Source organism: Artibeus jamaicensis, unplaced genomic scaffold (genome assembly GCF_021234435.1).
Source record: "Artibeus jamaicensis isolate MK-2021 breed Jamaican fruit bat unplaced genomic scaffold, CSHL_Jam_final contig_769, whole genome shotgun sequence".
Taxonomy (NCBI): domain Eukaryota; kingdom Metazoa; phylum Chordata; class Mammalia; order Chiroptera; family Phyllostomidae; genus Artibeus; species Artibeus jamaicensis.
This window is the reverse complement of record NW_026521961.1, coordinates 1,339,292-1,352,056: the sequence shown is the minus strand read 5'-3', so window position 1 is coordinate 1,352,056 and position 12,765 is coordinate 1,339,292.

Here is a 12,765-nt window from a genome sequence, read left to right as displayed (position 1 = left end):
TTCACAAGCCCCTGGGGAGTAGCATCTAACACTCAGGAGGTACTTGATGGGTAAACATTTCCTGAGAAGGAATAAGGGAATGAATGAATGAACCACTCTCTTATATGCAGCCCTTTTCTCCAACTCCTTCACTTACTCACGCTCCCAAACTCTGTCTGGCTTCCTGTCACCAGGGCCTCCTGAGTCTGCTATTCCTCTGAGATTAAAAAGACATGGAGTTCCTGAGGTACGGCAGTGTTCACAACCTTAGCCCTTGCTCCCCAGATCCTTCTCTGGCTCCAGTGGAATTCTCTCTCCAAGCTTCTTGCCTCAGAGTTCCCTCAGCCCCAACCACTTGGTGCTTTCTTCCCATGACTCTCCTGACTGCAAAACTTTGTGATGTCACATCAAGTTCACACTCTCCCCCTTGCTCTGTCAGATTCCTATAGGGCTTTGTCAGAGGGAGCAGATGGAAAGTGTGTCTCTACAAAACCCGTATGTTGACACTCTAACTCTAATGCGATAGTATTTGGAGTTGGGCCTTGAGGGGTAATTAGAGTTAGATTGTATTAACATCTCTATAAGTTCCCATGATGAAAAGACAGAACCCTCTTTCTCTTGAGTCTGTGAGGACACAGTGAGAAAGCAGCCATTTGCAAGCCAGGAAGAGACTCCTCACCAGAATCAGAATGGACAGAACCTCTCTCCTATACTTCCAGTCTCCAGAAATGTGAGAAATAAATGTCTGCTGTTTAAGCCACCCAGGGCAAGCTTTTTTTTTTTTTTTTGGTAGCTTGAACTGAGAAGGAAACTGAACACCCTGCCTAAGAGGGTGGAAAAGAAGCCTGTCAGGTCTCCTGAAGGATGTGGGCTGGACCCCCATGAACACAAGTCTCAACACTGACTCCAGACCAGGAGTGGAGTAGACAGTCCCTTCCAGTTCCTTTGAAGATGTTGGGCACACAACCAGCAACAAAGAAGGAGGCCCAATCCACCATCTTATCTGAGTGTGATTTAAGGAGCCTTTGCTCAGATCTGTCATGTAGAGTTGCACAGTGTTTGCATTGATCAAAGGCCCCAGGCTGAAGTCTGTTTGCAGTATGCTTGCCAAGCTGTGTGGTCTAACAAAGTGGGGACCTTCCTAATTTTCGTTTTTAAATTTGCACAAAGCTGCCTTGTAGGGTAGTGGCCTAGCTCTCTTTGGCTCTCTACCTCACATTTTCTCTCCTGTGTTTTTCTTCCCATCCCCTTTAAGAGTCCTGGTGACAACTCACACACCTTCCACTACTAATGAGCTGAGCCCTGTATTTCTTACACTTGTCTTCCAGACAGCCTTATAATGACAGCAACAATGCATGCCCTGAATGTTTAGTGGGAAGGGTAAGCCCTGTGAGTTCAGAGGTCCTTTTCCCAATTCACCTAGCAGAACCCCTGACACTCTAAGTGTGCTCCATCACTGCTAATTGAACAGCTCAGGTGTTCAATCTATTCCTACCTGATCCATTGGGCCAGCATTTACTTATTCTGCAGAATTTGGCTCCTCACCAACCTCCTTGGTGAAATCTTCCTTGCATACCATGGACAAGGCTCTGGCGTCTGATCCCCCCAACAACAGGCATCACATGGATCCCATTTGCATTCTGGCCCAGCCCTCAAAGAAGGGAATGGTGCAGGCCTGACTTTGTAGCCTCAGGATCCCATGGACTGGTCAAACCACAAATACCTTTGCAATGAATAAATAAGAATCCCTAAGCTTTTGCTTTTGAGGATTTTTCACTTCCTTAATTACTAATAACACAAGTACTTGGTTATTGCTTTACACTTCTCCTTATTTTGAATCATGAAAAATTTCAAATGCAAAAAACCAGAATAATAAACAGATAACTACTACCTCCCACCTAGATTGAACAGAAGCTGACATTTTACTATATTGTTTTATACACTTTTACTTTAAATAAAGCATCACAAATATAGGTAAATATGGACAAATCTTCTTTCTCCACCTCCTTTTCTCCTTGAGACACCTTTTTAAATTGGTATATATTATTCCACACATTATGAACTTTTGTTACATGTATATGTGTATAAAAACAAAAAATAATCTTCTTTTGTATATTTAAATGGCACATTAATAGATTACATGATGCATAATATTTTATAACAAGCCTTTAAAATTTTAACACTTTAAATTTATCCACATTGATACATACAAATCTAGTTCACTCATTTTAACTGCTGTTATTTCAAAACTACAATTTATATCTCCACTCCATTAAAACATCAAGGTTACACACATTCTTATACTAATCTGGCACATGGTTCCAAGGGTTTTTTTTTAAACTTTATTTATTTATCCTTAGAGGGGAAGGGAAGGAGGGTGGGAGAGAAACATCAATATATGGTTGCCTCTCGTGAGTCCCCTGCTGGGAACTGGTCTACAGCCCAGGCATGTGCTCTGACTGGAAATCAAACCGCGATCCTTTGCTTCGCAGGCCTGTGCTCAATCCACTGAGCTACACTAGCCAGGCCTCCAAGGGTTTTTTTAAGACTCACGTGTGGAATTGGAATTTCTATGCTGTTGATGACATTCAGTTTCAATTTTCTAGATAGTGCCCAAGTGATTTAAGAATTGTGGCACTGTACCCTGATTAGACATCTAAGAGCACTATGTCCCCACACTCCTCCCACACTCACCAAAGCCTGCTTTATACCCACCAGAAGATGACTAGCTGACTTGATGGATGTGGAATGATGCTTCTTTTTACTTTGCATTTGCTTGAACATCTTACCATATGCTCACTGGCTATTAGAACTTTACTCTTGTTGAATTCCCTATTTATTTTTTATTCACTGCAATTGCTTTTGTGTTTGAGGGATTTTAAAAAATATTCTGTGTTATTTGCCAGTTTCATTTATTACAAATAACTTCAACCACTTGTGGCTTGTTCTCACTTTGCTTATGTGGTCTCATGTGTAGAGGTTTTTATTTTAATATAATCCATTTATCAATATTTCTCTTATAGTTTGTGCCATTCATAGCTTAAGAAATCTTTTCCTAACATGATATTATCAGAATAGTCACTGAAGCTTTATTTTACATTTTATACATTTTATATTCTTCATGTCTGCTTTTCAAATGTAGGCCTTGAGTATTTATGAAATGTATTTTTATGGATGATATGAGATAAGAATCTGATTCTGTTATTTTCTATATTATAAGCCAGTCTCCCCAGCACCACTGATTTAGTAATTCAATTTTATCGCATTGCTCTATAGCTCTATTCCTGTCATAATCAGGTTTTTTATGAAAATGTATATGTTTCTATGCCTTTGTTATTCTCACCTGTCTGTGTGCCAATACTACATAGTCAAATGGTTGAACTTTTCCAGACTTGGATATCTCCTAAGACCACTCCCAATTATTCTTTTTCAAAATTATCTCTTTGCACTACTGGGTCTTCACTTTTTCCATATTTATTTTTAAAAGAGTATATTAAGTTCTACAAAAAAATTATTTTTTGCTGTAATTATGTTTTACTGGTTGATCAAATTCAGAAAAATTACTTATTTTTATAAATTAATTCAATTTTGGGGACTCACTTTTCATATAAGTTTCAAGTGAATAATTCTACAATACATCATCTATATATTGCATTGTGTGCTCACTATCCATAGTCTAATGTCCTTCCATCACTGTATATTTGACTTCCTTTAACCTCTTTTTAAAAAATGTCACATTTTAATTACAGTTTACATTTGATATTATTTTGTATTAGGTTTACGTGTACACATAGTGGTTACACAATCATATACTTTATAAAGTTGTCCCCTTGATGTTTCAAGTAACCACATGGCAGAGTACATTGTTTTTTAAATATTATTGACTAGCGACCAGAGGGGAGAGGGAAGGGAACTTGAGGGGAAAAAGGGGGAGGGATTTTGAGGAACAAGTATGAAAGACACAGAGTTGAGGACTGGGGGTGGGGGGGGAATGGGAGGGAGGGGGGAGACCGGGCGGGGGGGGGGAAGGGAAAAAAAAATGTACTTGAAAAGACTGAAAATTTGTTAGAATATTCAAATTGGGCTTGCTTTGAGTTTTTAAATGTGTCTTTATTGTATCAATATATGTGTGAAGCCAAAGTAGTTCTAAAGTTGTCTTTATGGAAAATAATACAATATTAATAAATAGTACAAGAATAAAAATAAATAAATAAATAAATAAATATTATTGACTGTCTTCCTTATGCCGTATTTTACATCCTCATGACTATTTTGTGACTACCATTTTGTACTGTAAATTCCTTCACTTTTTCTACCCAATCCCCCAACTCCCCTTCCCCCTCAGGTAACCATCGGTCTGATGTCTTAATCTGTGAGTCTGTTTCTATTTTGTTTGTTCATTTATTCTACTCTTTAGATTCCACATACTAGTGAAAAACATAAGGAATTTGTCTTTCTGTCTGACTTATTTCACCTTTCAAAATGCCCTCTAGATTAATTCATCCATGGTGTCACAAATGGTAACATTTCATTCCTTTTAATAACCAATTAATATTCCATTGTATCTATGTACCACTTTTTTCCACCTATCTATTGATGAGCGATTGGGTTGCTTTGATATATTGGCTATTGTAAATAACATAGCAAAGAACATAGGTGTACATATACCTTCTTGAATTAGTGTTTTGAATTTCATCAGCTATATACCCAGAAGTAGAATTCCTGGATAATTGGGTAATTCTATTTTTTTTAGAAACCTCCTTATTGTTTTCCATAGTTCCTATACTAATCTGCATTCTCACCAACAGTGTATTCCATCACTTGCTCTTTTTTGATTTATTGATGATAGCCATTCTGACAGGTATGAGATAATCTGTCAATGTGGTTTAGGAACTTTGTATATGTTTATAAGACATCTGTATGTCCTCTTTGAAGGAGTGTCTATTAACCTTTTATGGCCAGCTTTTTTAATTGGATTGTTTGAGGTTTTTGTTTTTGCTTTTTTTTTTGCGGGGGTGTTCAGTGTCTGAGTGCTCAATAAATTTTAGTTATTAAGCCTTAGCAGATGTATAATTGACAAAAATAATCTCTAATTCAGTAGTGTGTCTTTTCTTTCATTTTGTTGAATGTTTTGTTTGCTGTCTAAAATATTTTAGTTTGATATAGTCCCATTTGTTTATTTTTTTCTTTTGTTTCTCTTGCCTGAGAAGATATATCAGAAAAAAATATTGCTAAAAGAAATGTCAGAGATTTTACTGCCTACATTTTCTTCTAGGAGTTTTATGGTTTTAGTGCTTACATTTAAGTTCTTAATCTATTGTGAGATTACTCTTGTATAAGGAGATGATCTACTTTCATTTGTTGCATGTATTCGTTCAATTTTCCCAAGACCATTTATTGAATAGCTTCTCTTTATCCCATTGTATGTTTTCGCCTATATTGCCATATATTAATTGACCATTTAAATGTGGGTTTATTTCTGGCTTCTTTATTATTTTTTTAAATTATTTTATTGTTGTTCAATTACAGTTGTCTGTATTTTCTCCCCTCGTTCCCACCCACCCCATCCAAACTAATCTCCCTCCTTTGCTTCCACCCTGCCCCTTGGTTTTGTTCATGTGTCCTTTACTGTAGTTCCTGAAAACATTTCTCCTCATTGTCCCCCCCATCCCCTCTGGCTATTACTTAGATTGTTCTTATTTTCAATGACTCTGGTTATATTTCATTTGCTTTTTCTTTTGTTGATTATGGTCCAGTTAAAAGTGAGATTATATGGTATTTGTCCCCCACTGATGCTTATTTCACTCAGCACAATGCTGTCCAGTTCCATCCATACTGTCACAAAGGGTATAAGCTCCTTTTTCTCTTTCTGCTGCATAGAATCCCATCATGTAAATGTACCATAGTTTTTTTATTCACTCATTTGCTGATGGGCACTTAGGTTGCTTCTAGCACTTGGCTATTGTAAATTGTGCTATGAACATTGGGTGCATAGGTTCTTTTGGATTGGCGTTTCAGGGCTCTTAGGATATAATCCCAGCAGTGGAATTGCTGGATCAAAAGGCAGTTCCATTTTTAGTTTCCTGAGAGAATTCCATAGTGTTTTCCAGAGTGGCTATACAAGTCTGCATTCCCACCAACAGTGCACAAGGGCTCCCTTTTCTCCACATCCTCTTGAACACTTGTTTGTTGATTTCTTTATGATGGCCATTCTCTCTGGTGTGAAGTAGTAACTCATTGTGGTTTTAATTTGCATCTCTCTGATGGCTAGTGAACCTCAACATATTTTCATGTGTCTCTGGGCCCTCTGTATGTTCTCCTTGGAGAAGTGTCTGTTCAAGTCTTTTGCCCATTTTTTAATTGTTTTTTTTTTGTCTTCCTGGAGTGGAGTCTTGTGACTTCGTTATATATTTTGGAGATCAAGCCCTTGTCCACAGTGTCATTGGCAAATATGTTTTCCCATAGAGTTGACTCTCTTTTTATTTTAATGCTGTTTTCTTTAGCTATGCAGAAGCTTTTTAATTTAATGAGGTCCCATTTGTTTATTCTTTTCTTTATGTCCCTTGCTTCAGAGGACATATCAGTGAAGATGTTGCTGAGTGGAATGTCTGAGATTTTTCTGCCAAAGTTTTCTTCTAGGACTTTTATGCTGTTATGACTTATACTTAAGTCTTTTATCCACCTTGAATTTATTTTTGTGTATGGTGTAAGATGGTGATCGAGTTTCATTATTTTGAATGTAGCTGTGCAGATCTCCCAACACCATTTGTTGAAGAGGCTATTTTTGCTCCATTTTATGCTTTTCTGCCTTTGTCAAATATTAATTGACCATACAGACATGGGTTCATTTCTGGGCTCTCCATTCTGTTCCATTGGTATGTGTGCCTGTTTTTATGCCAGGCTGGCTGTTTTAATTACAGTGGCCTCGTAATATAGTTTGATATCAGGTATTGTGATCCCTACTGCTTTGTTCTTCTTTCTCAAAATTGATGCAGCTATTTGAGGTCATTTATGGTTCCATATAAATTTCTGAAGTATTTGTTCTATATCTGTGAAATATGTCATTGGTACTTTAATAGGTACTGCGTTGAATCTGTAAATCACTTTGGGTAGTATGGACATTTTGATGATGTTAATTCTTCCAATCCAGGAAAATGGTACATGCTTCCACTTGTTTGTGTCTTCCTTTATTTCTTTCTTTAGTGCTGTATAAGTTGTCTGAGTATAGGTCTTTTACCTCCTCAGGTTTATTCCTAGCTGCTTTATTTTATTTGTTGCTATATCAAATGAAATATTTTTCCTGATTTCTCTTTCTGATATTTCATTGTTGGTATACAAAACTGCCCTTGATTTCTGAGCATTGGCTTTATATCTAGCTGTCTTACCAAATTCATTTATTGGGTTGAATGTTATTTTTGTGGAGTCTATAGGATTTTCTATGGACACTATCATGTCATCTGCAAACAGTGACAGTTTTGTTTCCTCCTTTCCAATTTGGATGCTTTTTATTTTTATTTTTCTTGTCTGATTGCTCTGACTAGGACTTCCAGTACTATGTTAAATAGGAGTGGTGAATGGGGGTGTCCTTGTCTTGTTGCTGATCTTAGTGGGAAAGGTCTAAGTTTGTGTCCATTGAGTATAATATAGACTGTAGGTTTCTCATATATGGCCTTCATTATGTTGAGGGATACTCTTAATTCCTGCTTTGCCTAGTGTTTTTATCATAAATGTGTGCTGCACCTTATCAAATGGTTTTTCCTCATCTATTGATACGATCATATGATTTTTGACTTTCATTTTGTTTACATGGTGTATTATGTTGATTGATTTGAGAATATTATACTATCCTTTCACTCCTGGAATGAACCACGCTTGATCATGGAGTATGATCTTTTTAACATATTGCTGGATGCAGCTTGCATGTATTTTGTTGAGGATTTTATCATCTATGTTCATCAGTGATATTAGCCTGAAGTTTTCTTTCTTTGTTATGTCTTTTTCTGGTTTTACAATTAGGATGATGTTGGCCTCATAAAAAGAGTTTTGGAGTCTTCCATCTTCTTGAACTTTTCCAAATAATCTGTGGAGAATGGGGGTTATCTCTCCATTAAACGCTCCATAAAATTCTCCTATGAAACCATCTGCTGCAGGGCTTTTGTGTGTCAGAAGCTTTTGAATTACTGTTTCAATTTCATTAGTTGTTATTGGTCTGTTAAAACTTTCTGCTTCTTCTTTACTGAGTTTTGGAAAATTACATTTTTCTAGAAATGTGTCCATTTCATCTAGGTGTTCAGATTTCTTGGCATATAGTTCCTTATAGAAATTTTTTACAATCCTTTGTATTTCTGTAGTATCAGTCAGTTGTATTCTACCATCTTTCATTTCTGTTGTGTTTATTTGGGTCTTCTCTCTTTTTTTTCTTGATGAGCTTGCTTGAACGTTTGTTGGTTCTGTTAATCTTTTCAAAGAAACAGCTCCTGGAATTATTGGTCCTTAGAATTGTGCTGTTAGTCCCTATGTCATTTAATTCTGCTCTGATTTTGGTTATTTCCTTTCTACTACTTGCTCTAGGTGGTCTTTTTTGTTCCTCAAGCTTTTGGAGGCATAGAGTGAGGTTGTTTATTTGAAATGTTTCTATCTTTTTTAGGTCCTCTATCACTATAAACTTCCCTTTCAAGACTGCCTTTACTTTGTCCCATAAGTTTTGGATTGTTGTGGGTTACTTTTGATTTGTTACCAATTTTTAAAAAATTTCTTCTTATCGAGGTTCCTCATAACCATTGTTTTGAACTCAATATCTGATAGTTGAGTTGCCTCTGTTACAGTGAGCATTCTTTCTGAGGTTTCTTCCTTTCCTTTCATTGGGGGATTTTTTTTTTTATCTTCCCAGTTTTTGTGAGACTTTTGTTAGCCTCTGCTTCTTAAATTTATCTTTTCTGACTCCCTGGTTTATAGTATGAACTTCTATGGTAGAATACCTGCAAGGTTCAGTGGTGTAGTCTCCTTGATCTCCTGAGCTCACTGGTCTTGAGCTGTCCTTTACATTGGCTCTTTGTATGTCTTTAGGTTTTGATTGTCGTTGTGTCTTTCTTTGGTGGGTCCTTCCCTCCAGCTATTTAACTGAAGGTCACTCTGTCCACCACCTCTTGTATTTTGTTGTGCAGATATAGGCAGGTTGTACTGAAGCTGGTTCTCCCCTGTATATAAGGTTTGGGGATTCTCTCTTGCTCTTGTTCACTTGTTTGTTCTGAGTAGTTTCTCCACTATATAGTTGTATTTCCAGATAGGTCCTGGATTGAGGTTAGTGTGGCTTCCACTCCTTCCTTCACCTTCTTCTGTTACCTATTGGTGGTTCCTTTGTTGTTGGGTTTTCTCTTTCAGCAGGTATCCTGGTGTTCACAGTGTCCACCTACTCTTTTTTGTGATCAGTTGGAGGGGGAAGGCAAATGGTTTAAGACAACAAGAGTGTATTCTGTGATATTTACAGTACCAGCACATAGAGAAGATATAGGAGATCCTTTGGATATGTATAGCATTAACTGTGATATTTCACACAACTAGCCATTTTTAGAAAGGGTGGAAAGATGATAAGACTCTTGTTGGGAGAGGAACGATTGAGTTGGATCTAGAAAGCAATGAGCTTTTGGGAGGTCAGATTCTGAGGTAAGGTGAGAGTAAAGGATAGCAAATAGGTGTAGTGTATGTGAAAGAATAGAGTTAACTACAACAGTAATAGAATTCAGGAAACTGTGACGTAGGCTAAGATCTGGAAGAGGTGCTGTGTAGTATTTACAATTATATGAAACAGTTATTATTTACAATAATAATCGAGCAATAATCATATGACAGAATCTATGTGATCTGGATTACAAGAATAGGAAGTATAGGACCTACAGTAATGGAATACAAGTGACGTGAAAGACAGTAAATTAACAATACACTATGAAAGAGAGAACAAAGGAAACAAGTCAAACAATAGAATTTAACCAGCTAAGTGAAGAAACTAAAAAGAAGAAACTGGAAAGATACAAAAACACTAATAAAATAAAAGATGTAAGAATGATGAAAAATAATAATACAAATATGCAATAATTTGCAAGTTCTCTGTAGTAGCAAAGTAAAATATGCCCCACTGTCTCAGCTGTTGAGATGACCCCTCTTTGGATCCATCTCTGGTCTTTTCACAGTCCCAAGTTTTTTTGTCTGAGTTGTGGAAATTTTAAAAAAAGGGAGAAGGTAGGAAGGAAGAAGAGATAAAAAGGGACAGAAAGGAAGAAGGAATAAAACAAGAAAGAAAGAGAGGAAAAAAGAGTTAAAAGATAAAAATATAATAAAAATTAAAAAATAAGGAATTACTTAAAAATTAAAAGCCTCCTGCTGCCTTCTAACTGGCGAAACCAGTTTTGCTGGTCTTCCATGACTGCAGCATGCTGAGGGGTGATTGGCTTAACTTTTCTTTCTTCCTGTTCAGCACTCAGTCAGCCTCCAGCCCAGTTCCCAGCAGCCTGTGTTCTCTCCGGTTCTGCTGTTTTAGGTACGAACTCTCCCCAGGCCTATGGGTGTGAGCTCTAGGTGCCTCTTCCTGGAACCTTGGGTCTGGGCACCCTGCCTTCCTCAGATTGCACTGTACTTGGGGCTATGGATGTGCACGGTTGGCCAGGGAGCCTCCAGTTTTTCAGGTTCTGGCATGCACTCTTCCCAGGCCTATGGGAGTGTGTGCAGGGCCTTCTGTGCCACTTCGGGAGTGCAGTGTGGCTGGGTGGGGAGGAGGCCAGAGTGGCTGCTGCAAGAGAATTCCTCAAATAGCCTCCGAGTGTCTCTTTTTTCACTTTTTATTTTAGGGAAATTCTTCCTGCTGAAGCCTGGCTCTCCATGTAGAGCCCTGGCCTCTCCCACAGACCAATTCTCCAACCAGACCGGGGACTATCAAGGTCAGGGTCTGTCTGGGCCCATCACTCAACTCTCCCCAGCCAGAGTCCACAGACTGTGGGTGCTCACAACTCCTGTGTGTTTGCCACTTAGTCCTTATTCCCCTCTCTGTGACTTCAAGCAACCAGGTCTCTCCGGGTACTGCTCAAACCTTGTTTAGCAGGGGAGGGAGGGAGCGGTTGACCCGGCTCTCTCCCAAGAACCCTGTTGCACACCTGGTGGGTGCTGGGCCTGGGGCTGCAGCTGCCCTGGTCCCTGCGCTAGTCCCAGTGACCTTATTGTTTTGAAGAATTCTGCTTACCATCTGTTTTTTCAATGTCCTCTGTAATTTTTCATCTCCTATCTTCATATATGCTAGTGTACTGTTGGCTGTTTACTCTGTTTCTCCTTAGATTGGCTAGGTGTTCCAACCATTTATAGGGGGAAGTGGAATCTGCTCCCACCTACCTCACTGCCATCTTCCTTTCTCTGACCTCTCTATTATGTTTCATCGATCTATGTGTCTGTTATTATGCCAGTACCATGCTGTTTTGATTACTACAGACTTGAAGTATAGTTTGATATCAGAAAGCCATTGTCCTCTAACTTTATTCTTTATCATGATTGTTGAGGCTATTTGGGTATTTTATAGTTTAATAGACATTTTTGGATTATTCCAGTTCTGTAAAAAACACCATTGGTATTTTGGCAGAAATTGCATTGAATCTAGAGATTGCTTTGGGTAGTGTGTCCATTTTAATGATGTTAATTCATTCTATCCATAAACATGGTGTATACTTTCACGTATTTGTATCTTCTTCAGTTTCTTTCTTCAGTGTGTTATAATTTTAGGGTAGAAGTCTTTCACCTTCTTGGTTAAATTAATGTCTAGGTATTTTTGGTGCAATAGCAAATGGAATATTTTTTAGTTTTAATAGTTTACTATTTGTCTATAAAAATGCAAGAAAATTCTGAATACTTAGTTTGTATCCTGCTATGTTACTGAATTCATTTATCAGTTCTACTAGATTTAAGGTTCTCTTCCTACAGTTCAGGTCATCTGAAATAATAGCAGTTTTACTTTTTTTTCCTTTTCAAATTCAGATGCATTCTATTTAATCTCTTTGTCCACTGTGGCTAGACCTTCCAGTACTCTGTTGAGTAAGAGTGGTAAAAGAGGACATCCCTGTCATGTTCTTGATCTTAAGGGTAAAGCTTTTAGTTTTTTTTTTTCTGTTAAGTGTTATGTTAGCTGTGTTTTAGCTGTGTTTTTTTCATGTAAGACTTCATTATTTATGGTACATTCCCTCTATTCTCACATTGTTAAGTATTTTTTATCATAAATGGGTGTCAAATTTTGTCAAATGCTTTTTCTTCATCTGTTAATAAAATCAGATTATTTTTATCCCTCATTTTGTTTATATTGTGTACCAAATTTCCCTTCATTTTGTTTATTTTGTGTATCAGATTTATTGATTTGCAGATATTGAGCCAGCCTTGCACCCCCGGAATAAATCACACTTGATTATGGTCTTCTTAATATATTGCTGCATATACTTTGCTAATATTTTGTTGAGGATTTTTGCATCTATGCTCATCAGGGGTATTTTCCTATAACTTTTTTTGTTGTAGTATCTTTATGTGGTTTTGGAATTAGGGTGATGCTGGCCTCACGAAATGCACCTGGGAGTCATCCCCGCTCATGAAGTTTTTGTAATTGTTTGAGAATTAAAGGTGTTATTTCTTTGACTGTTTGCTAAAATTCCTATGTGAACCATTTGGTCCAGGATATTTGTTTGGGGAAGTTTTTATTACTCTTTTGATTTTATTGGTTGTAATTGGTCTGTTCAGATTTTCTGTTTCTTCTTGATTCATTTT